This window comes from Humulus lupulus, chromosome 1, assembly GCF_963169125.1.
Source record: "Humulus lupulus chromosome 1, drHumLupu1.1, whole genome shotgun sequence".
NCBI lineage: Eukaryota > Viridiplantae > Streptophyta > Magnoliopsida > Rosales > Cannabaceae > Humulus > Humulus lupulus.
In genome coordinates, this window is record NC_084793.1 from 249,252,482 (window position 1) to 249,266,721 (window position 14,240).

The window sequence follows — 14,240 nt, forward strand, 5'->3', positions numbered from 1 at the left end:
TTCCAGATTAATGTGTTTTCTCCACAGTTATGGAAGCTGATTCTGATATCAATCTTTGAAGATTTCTATATGGTTTTAAATCAGTTTATCCTTTGGGATTTTGGGTCACTGCCTGAATACACAAACATATAATCTCCATTATATTCAAGATACTAAAAAAATTATGTCCTTATAATTATTCAATGACTCAATCCATCATTGGATTGACAACTACCGACTATTCCTACAGTTTAACAAATGTTAATTCGAAAACATAACATTCGATACATTAAAAAATCCATCACTGAGTTGTCGGAATACTGTCTCATGTCCTTCTTTTCTAGTAAAAGAATAAATGGACATTATTATTTAGATAATAAATCCTCCTTACCGAGAAGGAAAAAAGCCTTTCTTGGATTTTTGTAAACTAAAGTATTTAAGCTTCTTATCTATATAAGTTGCTTGAGACAGTGCCAAAAGATTGTTCTTTCAATCTCTATAGACTCGAATGTAGAAACCATTATTGGCTGTTCTAAATCTAATATTTAGAAATGTTTAGCTAACCATTTCTTTTCTATTGATAATTTCTCTACATCATTCTCAATGATCAGAACGTTATCAACATTAAGAATAATAATCATAACAGAATCTTTCTAGTCGAGATCTTCAAATGGTTTTGTCATGTCAGCCATTCCGTAAAGACTACTTAGACATCCATTTAAATTAATCTCATAATCCATGCATAAAGCAATAGAGTATGTAAACATATTTTAGCTTGGTTACAGTAGAAAATGTTTTTTCAAGTAATAAATTATTCATTCTGTTTATAGCCTTAGGCTATTAACTTTACTTTGAAAAGTCCGTACTTTCCTCTGTTCTTCTCTTCATCTTGAATATCTTGTTTCAAACTAAAGTTCAATGAACTTTAGTTGGATGTTCAAGAATCCAAGTGTAATAGGAAGTCCAAATTCCATTTCTAGATTCATGGTGTTTCAACCATTGTTTTCTGTAAAAGCTTTTCATTACATGCTAGTATGTGAATGAAATATAGTTAGATTGTGTTACACAAAACCAACTAAACTTTATATTTGTAATAGAGTAGTTACTAACTAATTCTCCCACTACAATAATGATTTACATAATTTGTGATATTCTTTGGTTATATCATTGTTAATTATCAGTAACTTACTTTCTTGACTTGCCGTCATTATTTCTAGTACAAGTTAACTAAAAAAAATATAGTGATTATAATAATCATGCTTCATCAAAGTAGCATTTAAGAGGTACAAACTCTTTTGTAATCTTTTATAAATATTAAATTGCTTCACTAAACGACTTCATGGAAAATTTTCAATTTATTCATATAACCACACGTGAATCCCAACTTTTAAGTCTTTGATGTTGTACAATCAAACATGTACAGAGTATAATAAGTGTTAAAATCATAGAAATAATAAAGATGATAATGATTACTCATTATCTATTTAATCTTATCTAATATGATTATATTCCATTTCTAAAATACTAATTTTGCTTAGCATTCTAGTTGTATGTGAGTTTGGTTTGAATTCCAAATTCACATGCAATTCATTTAAATTCCAAATTCGAGTTTAGACTTCCTTTTGACAAGATGAAACAAGTCTTTAAGTGACTTTACTTTGAATGTTGTATGAAAATTTCTAGAAATTTTCTTTGCGTTCAACAAAAATAAACATATCTTAAATAAATGTCAATCAATATTGACTTACTATTTATTATATCTTTTAGCTTTGAACATTAAAATGTTCAACATACATCTCTATGTATTAGCTAAACAATTATGTGATTTTTGAGCGTTTATAAGAGAAAGGTCTTTTGGTTAACTTTAATTAATAGACTATATAAACAGGGAAAAAACCAATGAATGGTTACAATAAAAGACTGTCTTTTATTTTGTTTTATGTGTCTAGTTAATTACAAGCCAATCTAAAAAAATAATTCACATATATGTTTCACTTAATTGTGGTAGGAATAATATGTCTTATTTATAAATATATGATTTGCCCTATAATTCATAATTCATAATTATCATTTATACTCATTGATGAAATAGGTGGAATAAATATATTTCAAAAATAACAAATTTATTATTGAAAAGAAATATCAAATTTGTTTACTCATCAAATAAAGGAATCTAAAATATAGTTTGTAGAAAGAATTCTAGAACTAATTTAAAGAAACAGACTTAATACAGAGTTGAAAATAATAATAATAATAAAAACTAAATTTCATACTAGTTATTTCTTGGTCTACCAATCTGCAATCATTTTCTTGTTTCTCTTTCGCATTTCTTTCTTTTATTGAATAATGCGATCCTGAAAACAAGACAAAAATATGGTTTGTGGCATAAAAATTTGAATCAACTATACAAATATATTAAAAGGAGATGAGCAAATCATATTTACCATTTCTTCTTGCAAACTTCTCAAGTGATAAAAAAAATCTCTTTTGATCCTTTCCCATATCTCGTATGTAGATCTAAGGTTTACATATTTCGATTTAAAATCGCCAGGCATAGTCTTTAGTATGCAATGACGAGCCAAATAATCATATCTCATCCAATCCGCATATTTTTTTTGATGATCATCATAATCAGATAAAGTTGATGGCTCATCTGGAGGCACATCAATGATTGCATCATAAACTTTTAGTTTACTTAGAACTATGTGTATGTTTCCATACCAATCATCAAGATTTTTGAAGTCTAAATGAAAAGTACTTAGGTAGCCGTCATAATGATTCACAGGTTCTTTCACATTTTGAGGTCCTTGATTAGGATTAAGAGAATTAACCATTATTGCTGGTAATAAATAAATAAAATATAATGGATTAAAATGTAGAGTCCCAGAATGTTTACTTAGTTAGCTAGTTAGTAGTAGTTGTAGTATTTTAGATTTCGTGGATTTTGGTTCAAACCGGGACTTAGTTGGAAACTCCTAGCAATAGTTATGGATTTTATAAGTTTAACCTATAGTTTAAGAATATTAATTATAACATAAGGTTTGATTAATATTGCTGGTCATAAATATGATGTTTATTATAACCTAAGGTTTAGATAGAGCCAATAGGATTATGACACTTGTCATGAGCATGATTATTAAGGAATTAATATTTTAATGATGACATAAGGAAATATAAGCTTTAGTCTTCACTAGAAACTATTAGGGTCATAGTTTGACTCAGTCAAAGTAGTTATCCAACCTTAATTATGCTGAAAAAGTGCAATTACGTGTTTAAAATATTCACGTATGTTGATATATCGCAACATTGAAGCCGATATATCGCCTGACGAAGAATACAGAAAACACGTTGATGTTGCACGATCGTACGAACGGAGGCTCGGGAATAGGATAGAGCCGATATATCGCCACATAGGGCGATATATCGCCCTAAATTATTATTATTATTTTTTATTTTTGTTTTTCATTTTTAAATCAAGCCTTGACTTCTTAGACCTACTTCTGAACATTTTGACTGAGTCTTCAGCCTCTGATTGACGAATATTCAATTATTTTCAATTTTATTCATTATTTTTATTCAAAGCCAAAAAGCAGATATTTATTCCTAGAACTCTATAAATAAAACCTAGTACCCAGCCCTTCCACTCACTCTATAGCTGTGATCAGACTCCAAGGTGCTAGTACTACCATAGAGTGATAAACACTTGGGTTGGGAAAAAGCTTTGCTATTCTTAAGCTTTATAAAATACTTGGGAAGTGAGGTTTAGTGTATTTCGGTATTGGAGTTAGACCAATCCATAAGGTCAACTAAGGTACTCTTATTCTTTAAGTTCAATCCTTTAAAACTCTTTAGTTTTCTTTAGTCCTTTTATTCAGATCCTAACTTTTGATATTGGTTTTTGACTAGGCTCTTGAAACTTAAAGATCTTCCTTGGTAAGTTTTGTTTTGAAGGTTTAGTTTCCACATTTATTATTTACTCTTTAGAAATACTTACCATTCTATTGTTGGTTTGAGGAGTGTTCCAAGTCCCGCATTTGTTCTCAATTATTCCGGTGTTGGTAAGGAAAATAGGATAGTTTTTATATGCTTGTATGTTATGATTATGCTATAATATGATATGTTATGCACTACAAGAAAAAACAGTATTCATAACAATTAAAAACTGCTAACCGGGAGTATTGATAACGCTTCTGAAAATGCTAACATAGCCCCTGTTATTAAAAGTCCTGTCTTTTCTATAACAGTATTCGAATGTTATGTTCAATGTTATCTTAAACTATTCAATAACACATTTTTAGTTGCTATAATATTCAAATAATAACATTTAGTTAGAGTATTTGATTATAAATTTGGAGTTTAATCTTATACTTATGCATAACACTTTTCTACTGTTACATTTGATTATTTTGATAGCATTTTTAGTTTGTTATATTATATAAATCATAACAATTTGTTATGCTTATAATATATTTTTAAATCATAACATATTAAAAGTCTAGTAATAAAATTTTGTTACTTTAGTGTAGATAATATATTTTAAATTTTATTTTGATAAGTATACTTATAAGGTTTTTTTTTAATTAAAAGATTTTCATTATTGTATTTTGATAAAAAAAATCAAAATTAATCATAACATGTAATTCTCAATAAATTGATAAACCACAAGTATTACATTAAACAATAATTAATTCAAACCATGAATATGTCTACTTCATGAGATCTTAGTTCTAACTTAAATTTGAAAGCATAACATAATAAAGTTATATAATCTTGAACATTTTTTACTTTAAAAATGAAAAACAGAAACATTACAAGATACACAAAAGTAAACCATATGCATGAAGCTTGCTCCATCCTTCAATTCATCATCCAACCAAGTACTTGCTGCTGAAGTTGTTTGTTGCCATCTGAAGCTCTCTAAATTGAAATCTCCTCAGGTTTCCAAGGCAAACCTCCTCATGATGTTGCTCTGAAATTTTTTAAAGCCTACAACTATTAATCTCTTCTTCTTCTGTTTCTTTAATAATGATATTGCTTAAAAAATGAGTTAGGTTTACTAACCGTTGACGTCAAAGAAAATTTGCTGGTTGTGTCTGTACCTCCACCAAAGAAGGAAACCAAACCCAAGAATTAGTAGACAAATGCAGCCAAGGCTTGAAGCAAAAGACAAACAGATGAAAATTAGAGAGATTAAGAAATCATTATCAGTTACAAACATGGTGAAACAGAGCAATGAAACAAAGGAAAATGGATTTCGGCATATCACATAAGTATCCAACCTTCCCCTCAAAAAATACATAAGCACATAACCAAGAGACTCCAAATCATCTCTTCTGCTTTGCTCTGCATAAAGATTACATTCACAATTACATAAAGCCCAAAAGTCTCAAGCATTACAGGGAGAAACAAATAACATATTCTCTAATTAGGAATTATAAATGGCTCACCAACTCCAAGGTGAGTGTTAACACTTGCATAACAAGTTGTTCCTGTGAGATTATTGTTTTCCCTGAAGCAATAAATTAACATAATGATCAGAAATTTGAAGGTTCAAGCAAATTTGGATCCAAGAACACAAAATTGATAATGAGAAACACACAAGTATCACCCTAATGTTTGCCCAAACCAATCTAAAAACTTGTTATTTAATATTAACATTTATAAGTTAAAACTCAGCACATTGATAATCATTACACATGATATAAACACCTTCCACTTTACTTAAGACCATAATATTTCTCAAATATCTGTTACCTGTATGGAATGTGCTTGTGCGTCTGAAGATCGCTATACTTTTTTGCAAGACCATAGTCTATGATATATACCTGCAATAAAGATTAAAAATAAAATTAAAAAACAGTGTTAGGCTATCCCAACATCAAACTGTGAATTAATTATTCTAGCTTTGATAGATAGCATAACCAGGGTTTGGTGAAGCCACCATTAAACAACTAAACAATAGAAAAATAAAATAAAAAAACAACAACGAAATGGAACCCATGGCACCCCAACCTAAATCATTTACTATAAATAAGAATTCAGGCATACAATGGAACCATGAAACACACAAATTTTACTAAAAAGAGCAAGAAAATTTCTTGAGCTTGTGAAACAGAAGTATCAGAACAGAAGACAAACCCAGATATTTAAAGCTTCTTCACTGATGAAAAGACCACAAGCAGCAGCCATAAGTAGCCAAAAGTAAATCCACCTACAATGAGATTAAAGTGAGATTAACCCCATATTTCAAAAGCACAAAACTTAACCCAATTTTTCATTTGGGGATACATACCCTGGAGCATATTCTGGCAGAGCTATTCTGTAACCAAAAGCTTTAAAGGTGAAGTCAACAGGTGCTATGGCCATTTGAAAGTTGATGACTTCTTGTCCTGTGAGTTCAAAATGAAAGTTGTATCATCATTTTGAAGTTAAGTAGAATCAAAAGCTGATAGATTGTAAGAAAATCATCTAAGACTAGACATTTGAAGTTGAAATTCTTTACATGATACTAAAATAAGTTTTCTCCCATCATTTCAACTAATGAGAAGTAAGTCCAGTGGTCAGGTCCATGGTTAGCTTGTATGAAATTTGTTGAATATGTTACAGTGGCCAACATTGTAGGACTTAGCTAAGGACCCTTAAAGAAGTATAAAACTAATTTTTACTTAGATTAGAGTTAACTCAATAAAACTCTCTGAAGCTTTTATTGGAAAGTGAAATAAAGAAATGTTGTCTTCAATCATTTAGATTGAAAAGTGATTGTATAGAGTAGTGACTCAAATAGCTTCATGTGTGGATTCTTTGTTGTTAATGGCAAAATGACCATAAACACATAAAAGTTATGAAATAGAATAGTATATACAATCACTAAGTTTTACGTTAGACCAAAAGTACAAACATGCAAGATTTTCTATTCAGATAAAACACTAGAATGGAAGATGGAAAATGGCATATTATATTAATTATTAAGATATGAAGTTAAGAGATATTTCTAATGCAAGATTTTCTATTCAGATAAAACACTAGAATGGAAGATGGAAAATGGCATATTATATTAATTATTAAGATATGAAGTTAAGAGATAATTATAATGAAAAAGGGTTGTTTCCTAGACTATGAAGTATGTAGAATAATACGTACATCTGTATCCAAATTATAATCAACCACGTACCTAATTAATTATTCAGCAATGTATACATATTGCACAAGCATAATATTATAACAAAAACAAAAGTAAGAGAAGATACCTCTTGAAATAAGGATTACATCAGAACAAAGAAACTTCCAAAATTTCCAAATACCAAATACCAAACTCTAACTAACTCATATGTTTAGGGGAAAATAAAAAGAAATCATTACTAGTTACTTTTTTACTGCTGTAAGATTTAAAATTAAAAAAAATTATAAGAAAATAAGATATGCAACCTTATAAGAAAGGAGCCAAAATCAAGAAAATCCTATCAAAACTAATAAGAAATTAAGATATATGGCATTTCTAGTTCATATAATTGCCTTCTCGAATGATAACACAGTAAATTGAGCAATATGATTTCATAGCTCAAATAAAATAGCAATTGTTTTTCCATAGTTAAGTGTCTCAACAGTTCAATTAAGCAATATTGCACTCTAACAAAAGAATTTCCATGAAAGAATTATAGAAATCAAGAAAATCCTAACAAAATCAAGAAAATCCTATCAAAACTAATAAGAAGTTAAGATTTATGGAAATTATAGAAAAGACCCATCAAAAAAGGAAAGGCCAAGAAGCAGAGATTTTTCCACAAACAAATAGAGAAATTCTGAAGTAAAAGAGAGAAAAAACACTAGAATACAATCTACAATAGACATGAATTTTCAGCATAAATATTGCACAAGCATATGCAATTAAAAAGTATTTAGTTGGAAGGGAATGTTGATTTTTTACATAGATGGCACAAGCATATGCAATTAAAAAGTACATGTGGCTATAAATATTGCAATTATAAAGTACGGTTTATAAAAAAATATTACAATTCAATGATTTTAAAGTCAATTTGTGCTCCTTGCAAAATCAACAATTACAGCAAAATGTTTTCCTACTTTTTATAAACAAGGTCTTATCATTTTCCTCAATTTGTAGTTCCTATTTTTCATAAATTTTTATAGTCATTTTTATTCAAATTGAAAATAGAGAATTTAAGACCTCAAACAATAAGAGTATAAAACATGTTAGTTTTTAGTACCAAGTAATGGAACAAATTTCAGGGTTGTTGTAACAAATGGTGCATGTTGTTGGTCTCAATTATAGTTCAATTTTTTTTTTAATTTCCAACATCTGTGAACTGAGCACAAATATAGAATCCTAATAAATCTAATAACAGGAAAGGTGAGACAAACTAAAAACAAATAGATAGCCTTATTAAAAACCAAGATCCCAAAATGATAAATTAAGTATCAATTATTAGAATTTGATCATATTATACCTGATCAGTTACCAAGTAATGGATGTAACTAGCACTTGTTGTCCCTGGAAAACCCATACATGAAACCTGAATCAGTGCATGCTGCATGGCAAAAAATTTGTTTCTTGCTCCCTGCATTTTTAGAGAGGAATGATATAATGAGACATGGCAACCATGGATTAGTATTTCAATAAAATCAACATTAGAAGCATAGACTAAACAAATGATTCTTTTGAACTGCCTCATCATAAATTTATTATAGTTATTACCAAAGTCATTGTTGACATAGATGGAGCTAAAGGCAATGGTCGCAAGAAGTGACATCTGGAAAGAAAAAAACCATCAACATTACAAAATTGACATAGTTGGCAATATAAGCACAATGAAAGAAACACATAATGAATTTTATTGACATCAATATGTCTCCTGATTTTTGCTTCAACTTCAGTGAAAAATTGTTTAAATTATAAGAAACAAGAAAAACTGTTAAAGTTTTGTTCATTCATAATCTAATGATGTTGTTAACATGTTTAATATATCAAATTACAATGGCTGTGAACATCTTAATATAGAAATTTATCTCCTAAAACATGAATCATTGAAGATAAGCACATGTTGCAACATAGAAGGAAAAAAAATACACTATTATGGAAATCAATTATGGCTGCCATTAGATATTCCAATGCCAGAACAATCTAGGTCCTATCAGCCTGTATATTAAAAAAGAAAAAGATAAGCAGTAGTAATTTTTTTCCACAAAACAAACAATTAAATTACAAAATGAAAGAGAGAAAATCATATATAAGAAGAGAATATTCATGAGTATTTTAACATAAATAGATTAGAAAACTAAATATCTTTAAACCAGTATACAACCACAAACACTTAAGAAAATAAATTTTTTGACATTTATCTATATCACTCTCTTGGAGGCATTTCAACAAACACATTATATGCAACCAAGAAAGCTTTATCATATGCATCATTCGAATTTCCAACATTTAACTTCAAAGGCCAAAAATCTATTCTCTTCCCCTGTTTTATAACAACAAGAGGTTCTGATTAAAACACTTGAAAATCAACTTCTTCAAACCCAAAATATATCATATTCAAGTTCTAGAGATACCCTATTCGGAAAATTATTGGAGACCTGAATTGAAAAAAAATTAGCTTGAAGACCCAAAATATGCCATTTACTCAGTATATATTATGTGTTTTATCATGTAGTCAGCATATCAAAAATATCAAATTAAGTGCATATATAGTTGACATTTAAACACTCAAGAAACACTGGAAAATTAACTTTTTCAAACCCAAAATTTATCAAATTAATTGAAAACAAAAAATATTTTACATTTAATCACACAACAAAACTTACTTCAATAATATCATAATCGAAACATCATCAATAGTTCTAGAATCAAATAAAAAAATACACATATAAATCCCAACGCAATATTTTTTATACATATAAAGAGAGATGGGTTGAGCTCACCTAGAGAGAGAGGGAGAGGGAGAGATTGTTGTCCTCACAAAGCTCATCTATGGCATTGGTGGCAGCGGCTTTGAAGGAAAGCAGGGGCTTGCTGCTCAAATGGATAGATCAATCGAGATGAGAAGATTAGAGATTGAGAAACTATTGATGGAGAAAAGAGAGTGAGAGTGCAGCGTCCAACGGATGAGGAAGTCTGTTGAGAAAAGGCATTTGGTTTCAAGAACGGATATTAATTTGAAATCTGAAAAAAAAAATGAAACATATACCTCACAGTCACCTGGGTTCTTGCTTCAATCCCTTCCATTGAGCAGCTGAAGCACACCATGACCACACCATTGTTGAAGCGATGAGCTCTTGTCCTTTTCCATCGCTGTGTATCTCTATAGCTAGCTAGAAGCAAGAAGCCAGGTGAAGGGTGAGTGTGGGAGAAAGCCGACTGGAGAGTGGGAGAAACCCAGGAGAGAGACTATGAGAGAAAGAAAGAGCGAGTGAGAGTGGGAGAGACCCGACTGGAGTGTGTGAGAGAGAGAGGCAGCGTGTAAAGGGTTTCAGAAAACATTCTTAATTTTTTATTATTTTAGTTTTTTTCTTTTTGTCAATTTCATTTGCCGCCCACTATATTTTCATTTGGCGCCTAACATATTTTCAGTATCTTTTTTATTTGCATGTATCAATAACGCTTTTAATAATATGTTATATTTTGTTGTCATATTTGGTCAAAATTGTTGTAGTGATGTTATGTTATGATATGTTATAGCATATATGTTTTTGGGGCTTATAGTTGCTTAAATAGCAAACCCCAACACTTTTATGTTCTTGGGGCTTATAGTTGCTTAGTTAGCAAACCTCATTGTATTTTGAGGCTTATAGTTGTTTAGCTAGCAAACCCCAATAGTCACCATGTACATGGGTTATAGTTGAGATATATGTTTTATAGTGTATGTTTTGTTATGATCTTATGTTTACGTTTGATGTTATATATATGTTGGTTAATTTTCCTTGCTGGGCATTAGGCTTGTTCCTTTTTATTTTTAGTGTGATGCAGGAAAATAGATACAAAGACGGAAGGATTCTTGGAAGCTTGGTGTGTGTGTTGAGGTGAATGAAGTGGATGGGCTGCGTGTTGATTCGAGAACGACATTATTTTCTTTAGTCTCTTTAAATTACGATTTTTATGTATTTTTCCGCATTTAGCTTTGTAAACAATTTAATTTAAAGTTATGTTTTATTTTTAAAACAATGAGCTCATTTATGTATTACAAATATTATTTTAAAGTTTTCAATAAAGTTGTGAATTTTCTCATGTATGTTCTCTTCAAAGTAGTAGTTATGTCTAGTAGGGTTAATGATCTAAGTTTTAGAAATAGTTGGGTCATTACATAAAACATATAATAAGTACCAAATTTTATTTGGAAAAGAAAACATGATGCATGAATGCAACATATAAAAACATATAAAAAATTATATACTAATCCACGATAAATTAATTTGAAAATTAGACTAGCAATGGGGTAGGTCGGACTAACCCCAAATTAATTTTGAGACAATTCTCAATTTCATAAGTGAAAACTTAAAAACACAATTTTCTCTTTTGACTTATGAACTACTGCTAGTTTGGTCAAGATGCACTAGTCGTGCTAGAAAGCCTAGATACACCTTTGGAGTGTAACCCATTATTTTCAATCAATGAATTAACTCAAGAGTGTGCCTTTGAGTTAGTCAAACTTGAAATAAATCACTAATTATATTCTCATAAGAGAAGTCAACCTTGAGATCAAATAAACATATTTGGAAGCCTTTCCTTAGGGAGGCCGCAAACAAAGGCGGCACGAGGCCCTTCCTATGCCTCTCGGTGTTCAACCAATAATGGAGACCATGAGACTTATTGTCATAACTCCCTCTCCCACTCACTATTTTGAAAAAGTGTGTTTTTCACAAAATCAATATTTTTAAATTTAGTTGTAAAAATAAATTTAATTATTTTCACCAAATGATACTAATAATTACCAATCCAATTAAGCAAAAAAATTAAAAATTGTGCCCTTAATTCTAATTTTAATTTTGCTTTAATTAAGAGAATATCATTTTTATTTTAATAAAACATTTTCATTAAAATAACAAATTAAAAAATTTAATTTTGATTTACCATCTTAACTAATTAAGACTAAATTTACTATTATATGAATTATCCTATATAAACATATAATACAATATAGGACGTCCCTAATAGCATGTTTCTACACGAATGTAATGCATGCTAATTGTATATTGTGTGGGTATATTAATGGCATGCTATAATGCATGACAAAATATTAAATATTTTAATCACATTCAAACATTTATAATAAGTAAATAAAAGCAAGTTGGTATTTTGGTATTTCTAGAAAAATTACAACACTAGCAAAAATTACATGAAAATGTAACCTAGACTAACTAAGGCTTGATGAAGAGCACCTTGATCTCGAACCTTGAGATGTAATCTTGTTGAGCTAGTGCCACCATTTTCCATATCTATTTTGAATTATTTTAAACAAAATTTTAAAATAATTAAACTTTGGGTTTTAACACCCAAATAGTTTCTAAGGCCCAATTTGAATTTGGGTAATTTAATTCAAAAAATAAATTAAACAATTTAATTTTAATAAATTAAAATTAAGAATAATTTTAATTTTTGATATTTTAATTAAAACATTTTTAATTAAGGGAAATAATCAATATTATTTCAATTAAAGAAATTTCCCAATTAAAACTATTTTAATTCCATTTCAAATTTTTAATAAAACGAATAATTAAAACAATTATGGTAATCACACATTAGATTTTGTAAGATACAAACCCTAGGTGTGTACCAATGTGGGACAGCGGTGGTGCTGCACGGCCTGGGTGTGCGACAGGCACGACGTGTGCGCATCGCACAGGGTGCGGCTGGGCGTAGGCGGGCACGGGGTGTAGCTGGGCGCAAGCGGGCACGAGGTGCAGCTGGGCGCAGGTGCGACAGGGGGTGCGTGACTGGCACGGTAGGGTGCGACAGGGGGTGCGTGACTGGCACGGTACGGTGCGGCAAGGGCGCGGGCCTGGGCAGGCAGGCGCACAGGTGTGCGTAGGAGCAGGGGCACTACTCGGAACTCAGGCCATCTCAAAATTTCTTCCAAAATTTTAAAAGAAAAATTGCAAAATTCTATGCCCCAAAATTGGCTTACATTTTTTATCTAGAAATTTTAAGAACAATTCATAAACTCAAAAACACCATTATAAACAACTCGTTAGATTCTATCATCATGAATACAAACATCCATCAATTCAAACATATATCACATATAATATAAAAATGCACATAGTCCCACACAACAATTAATAATATGAAGAGATTAATGACCTGCTCTGGTACAAATTGTTGGAAAAACAATCAGAATGCACATCAGAATTGACGTGGTGGGCCCAGTGTATAAACACAAAAAAATTTGCATCTGTCATATAAACAATTTATATGTTCAAGAAAACATCCAGACAGAAACATTAATATACAAATTTATTAATCTTGCATCATATATATAAATATACACATATATACAAATATTCAAGAACATAAATATTTACCTCTTGAATCCTATCAAGTGTCCTTAAGTCTTTTTGTATTTATATCGATCTTCCTATTCAACGCTTTGAGTACTCAAACCACGATCTTCCAGAGTGTTCTCTACATCTTAAGATGTGTGTGGCCACATAGAGAACATGGGTTATAATTTAGAAACCATAAGTATATCTCAACACATGTGAACTTGGATTATGGCTTGAGAAATGTTAGAATAAAAGAAGAAGATGACAATTTCTTCTCTGACAAATTCTGAAACTTTTTCTTTGAATTTTCACTTACACTTTTTTCTTCTTATTATTCTATAATATATATATATATAAAGAGATTATGTATTACCTTATTATTCTTAATATTAATAGTAATAGTAATATAATAATAATAATATCATAATAATGATAGAAATTAATTTAGGTAAATATCTAACTTACCAAATTTGAAAATATATATTTTTAAATTATTAATTATTTAAATAAATAAAATAAAAACAACACAGATACATTATATGCACTGTCTTACATGCATGGCACAATCCCTGGATTGTGTCATGCGTGTAGCAGTTTTCATTTTTCAGAGATATTGCTTTTTTATTTTATTTATTTATATAATTAAAATCAATCATTCCCACAAAATATGGTATTATCTTTTTAAGGAAAAATATCATAACCATATTTCAAAATTTAAAATTTAAATTCAAAATTCAAAATTCAAATTGATTATCATCATTATCATC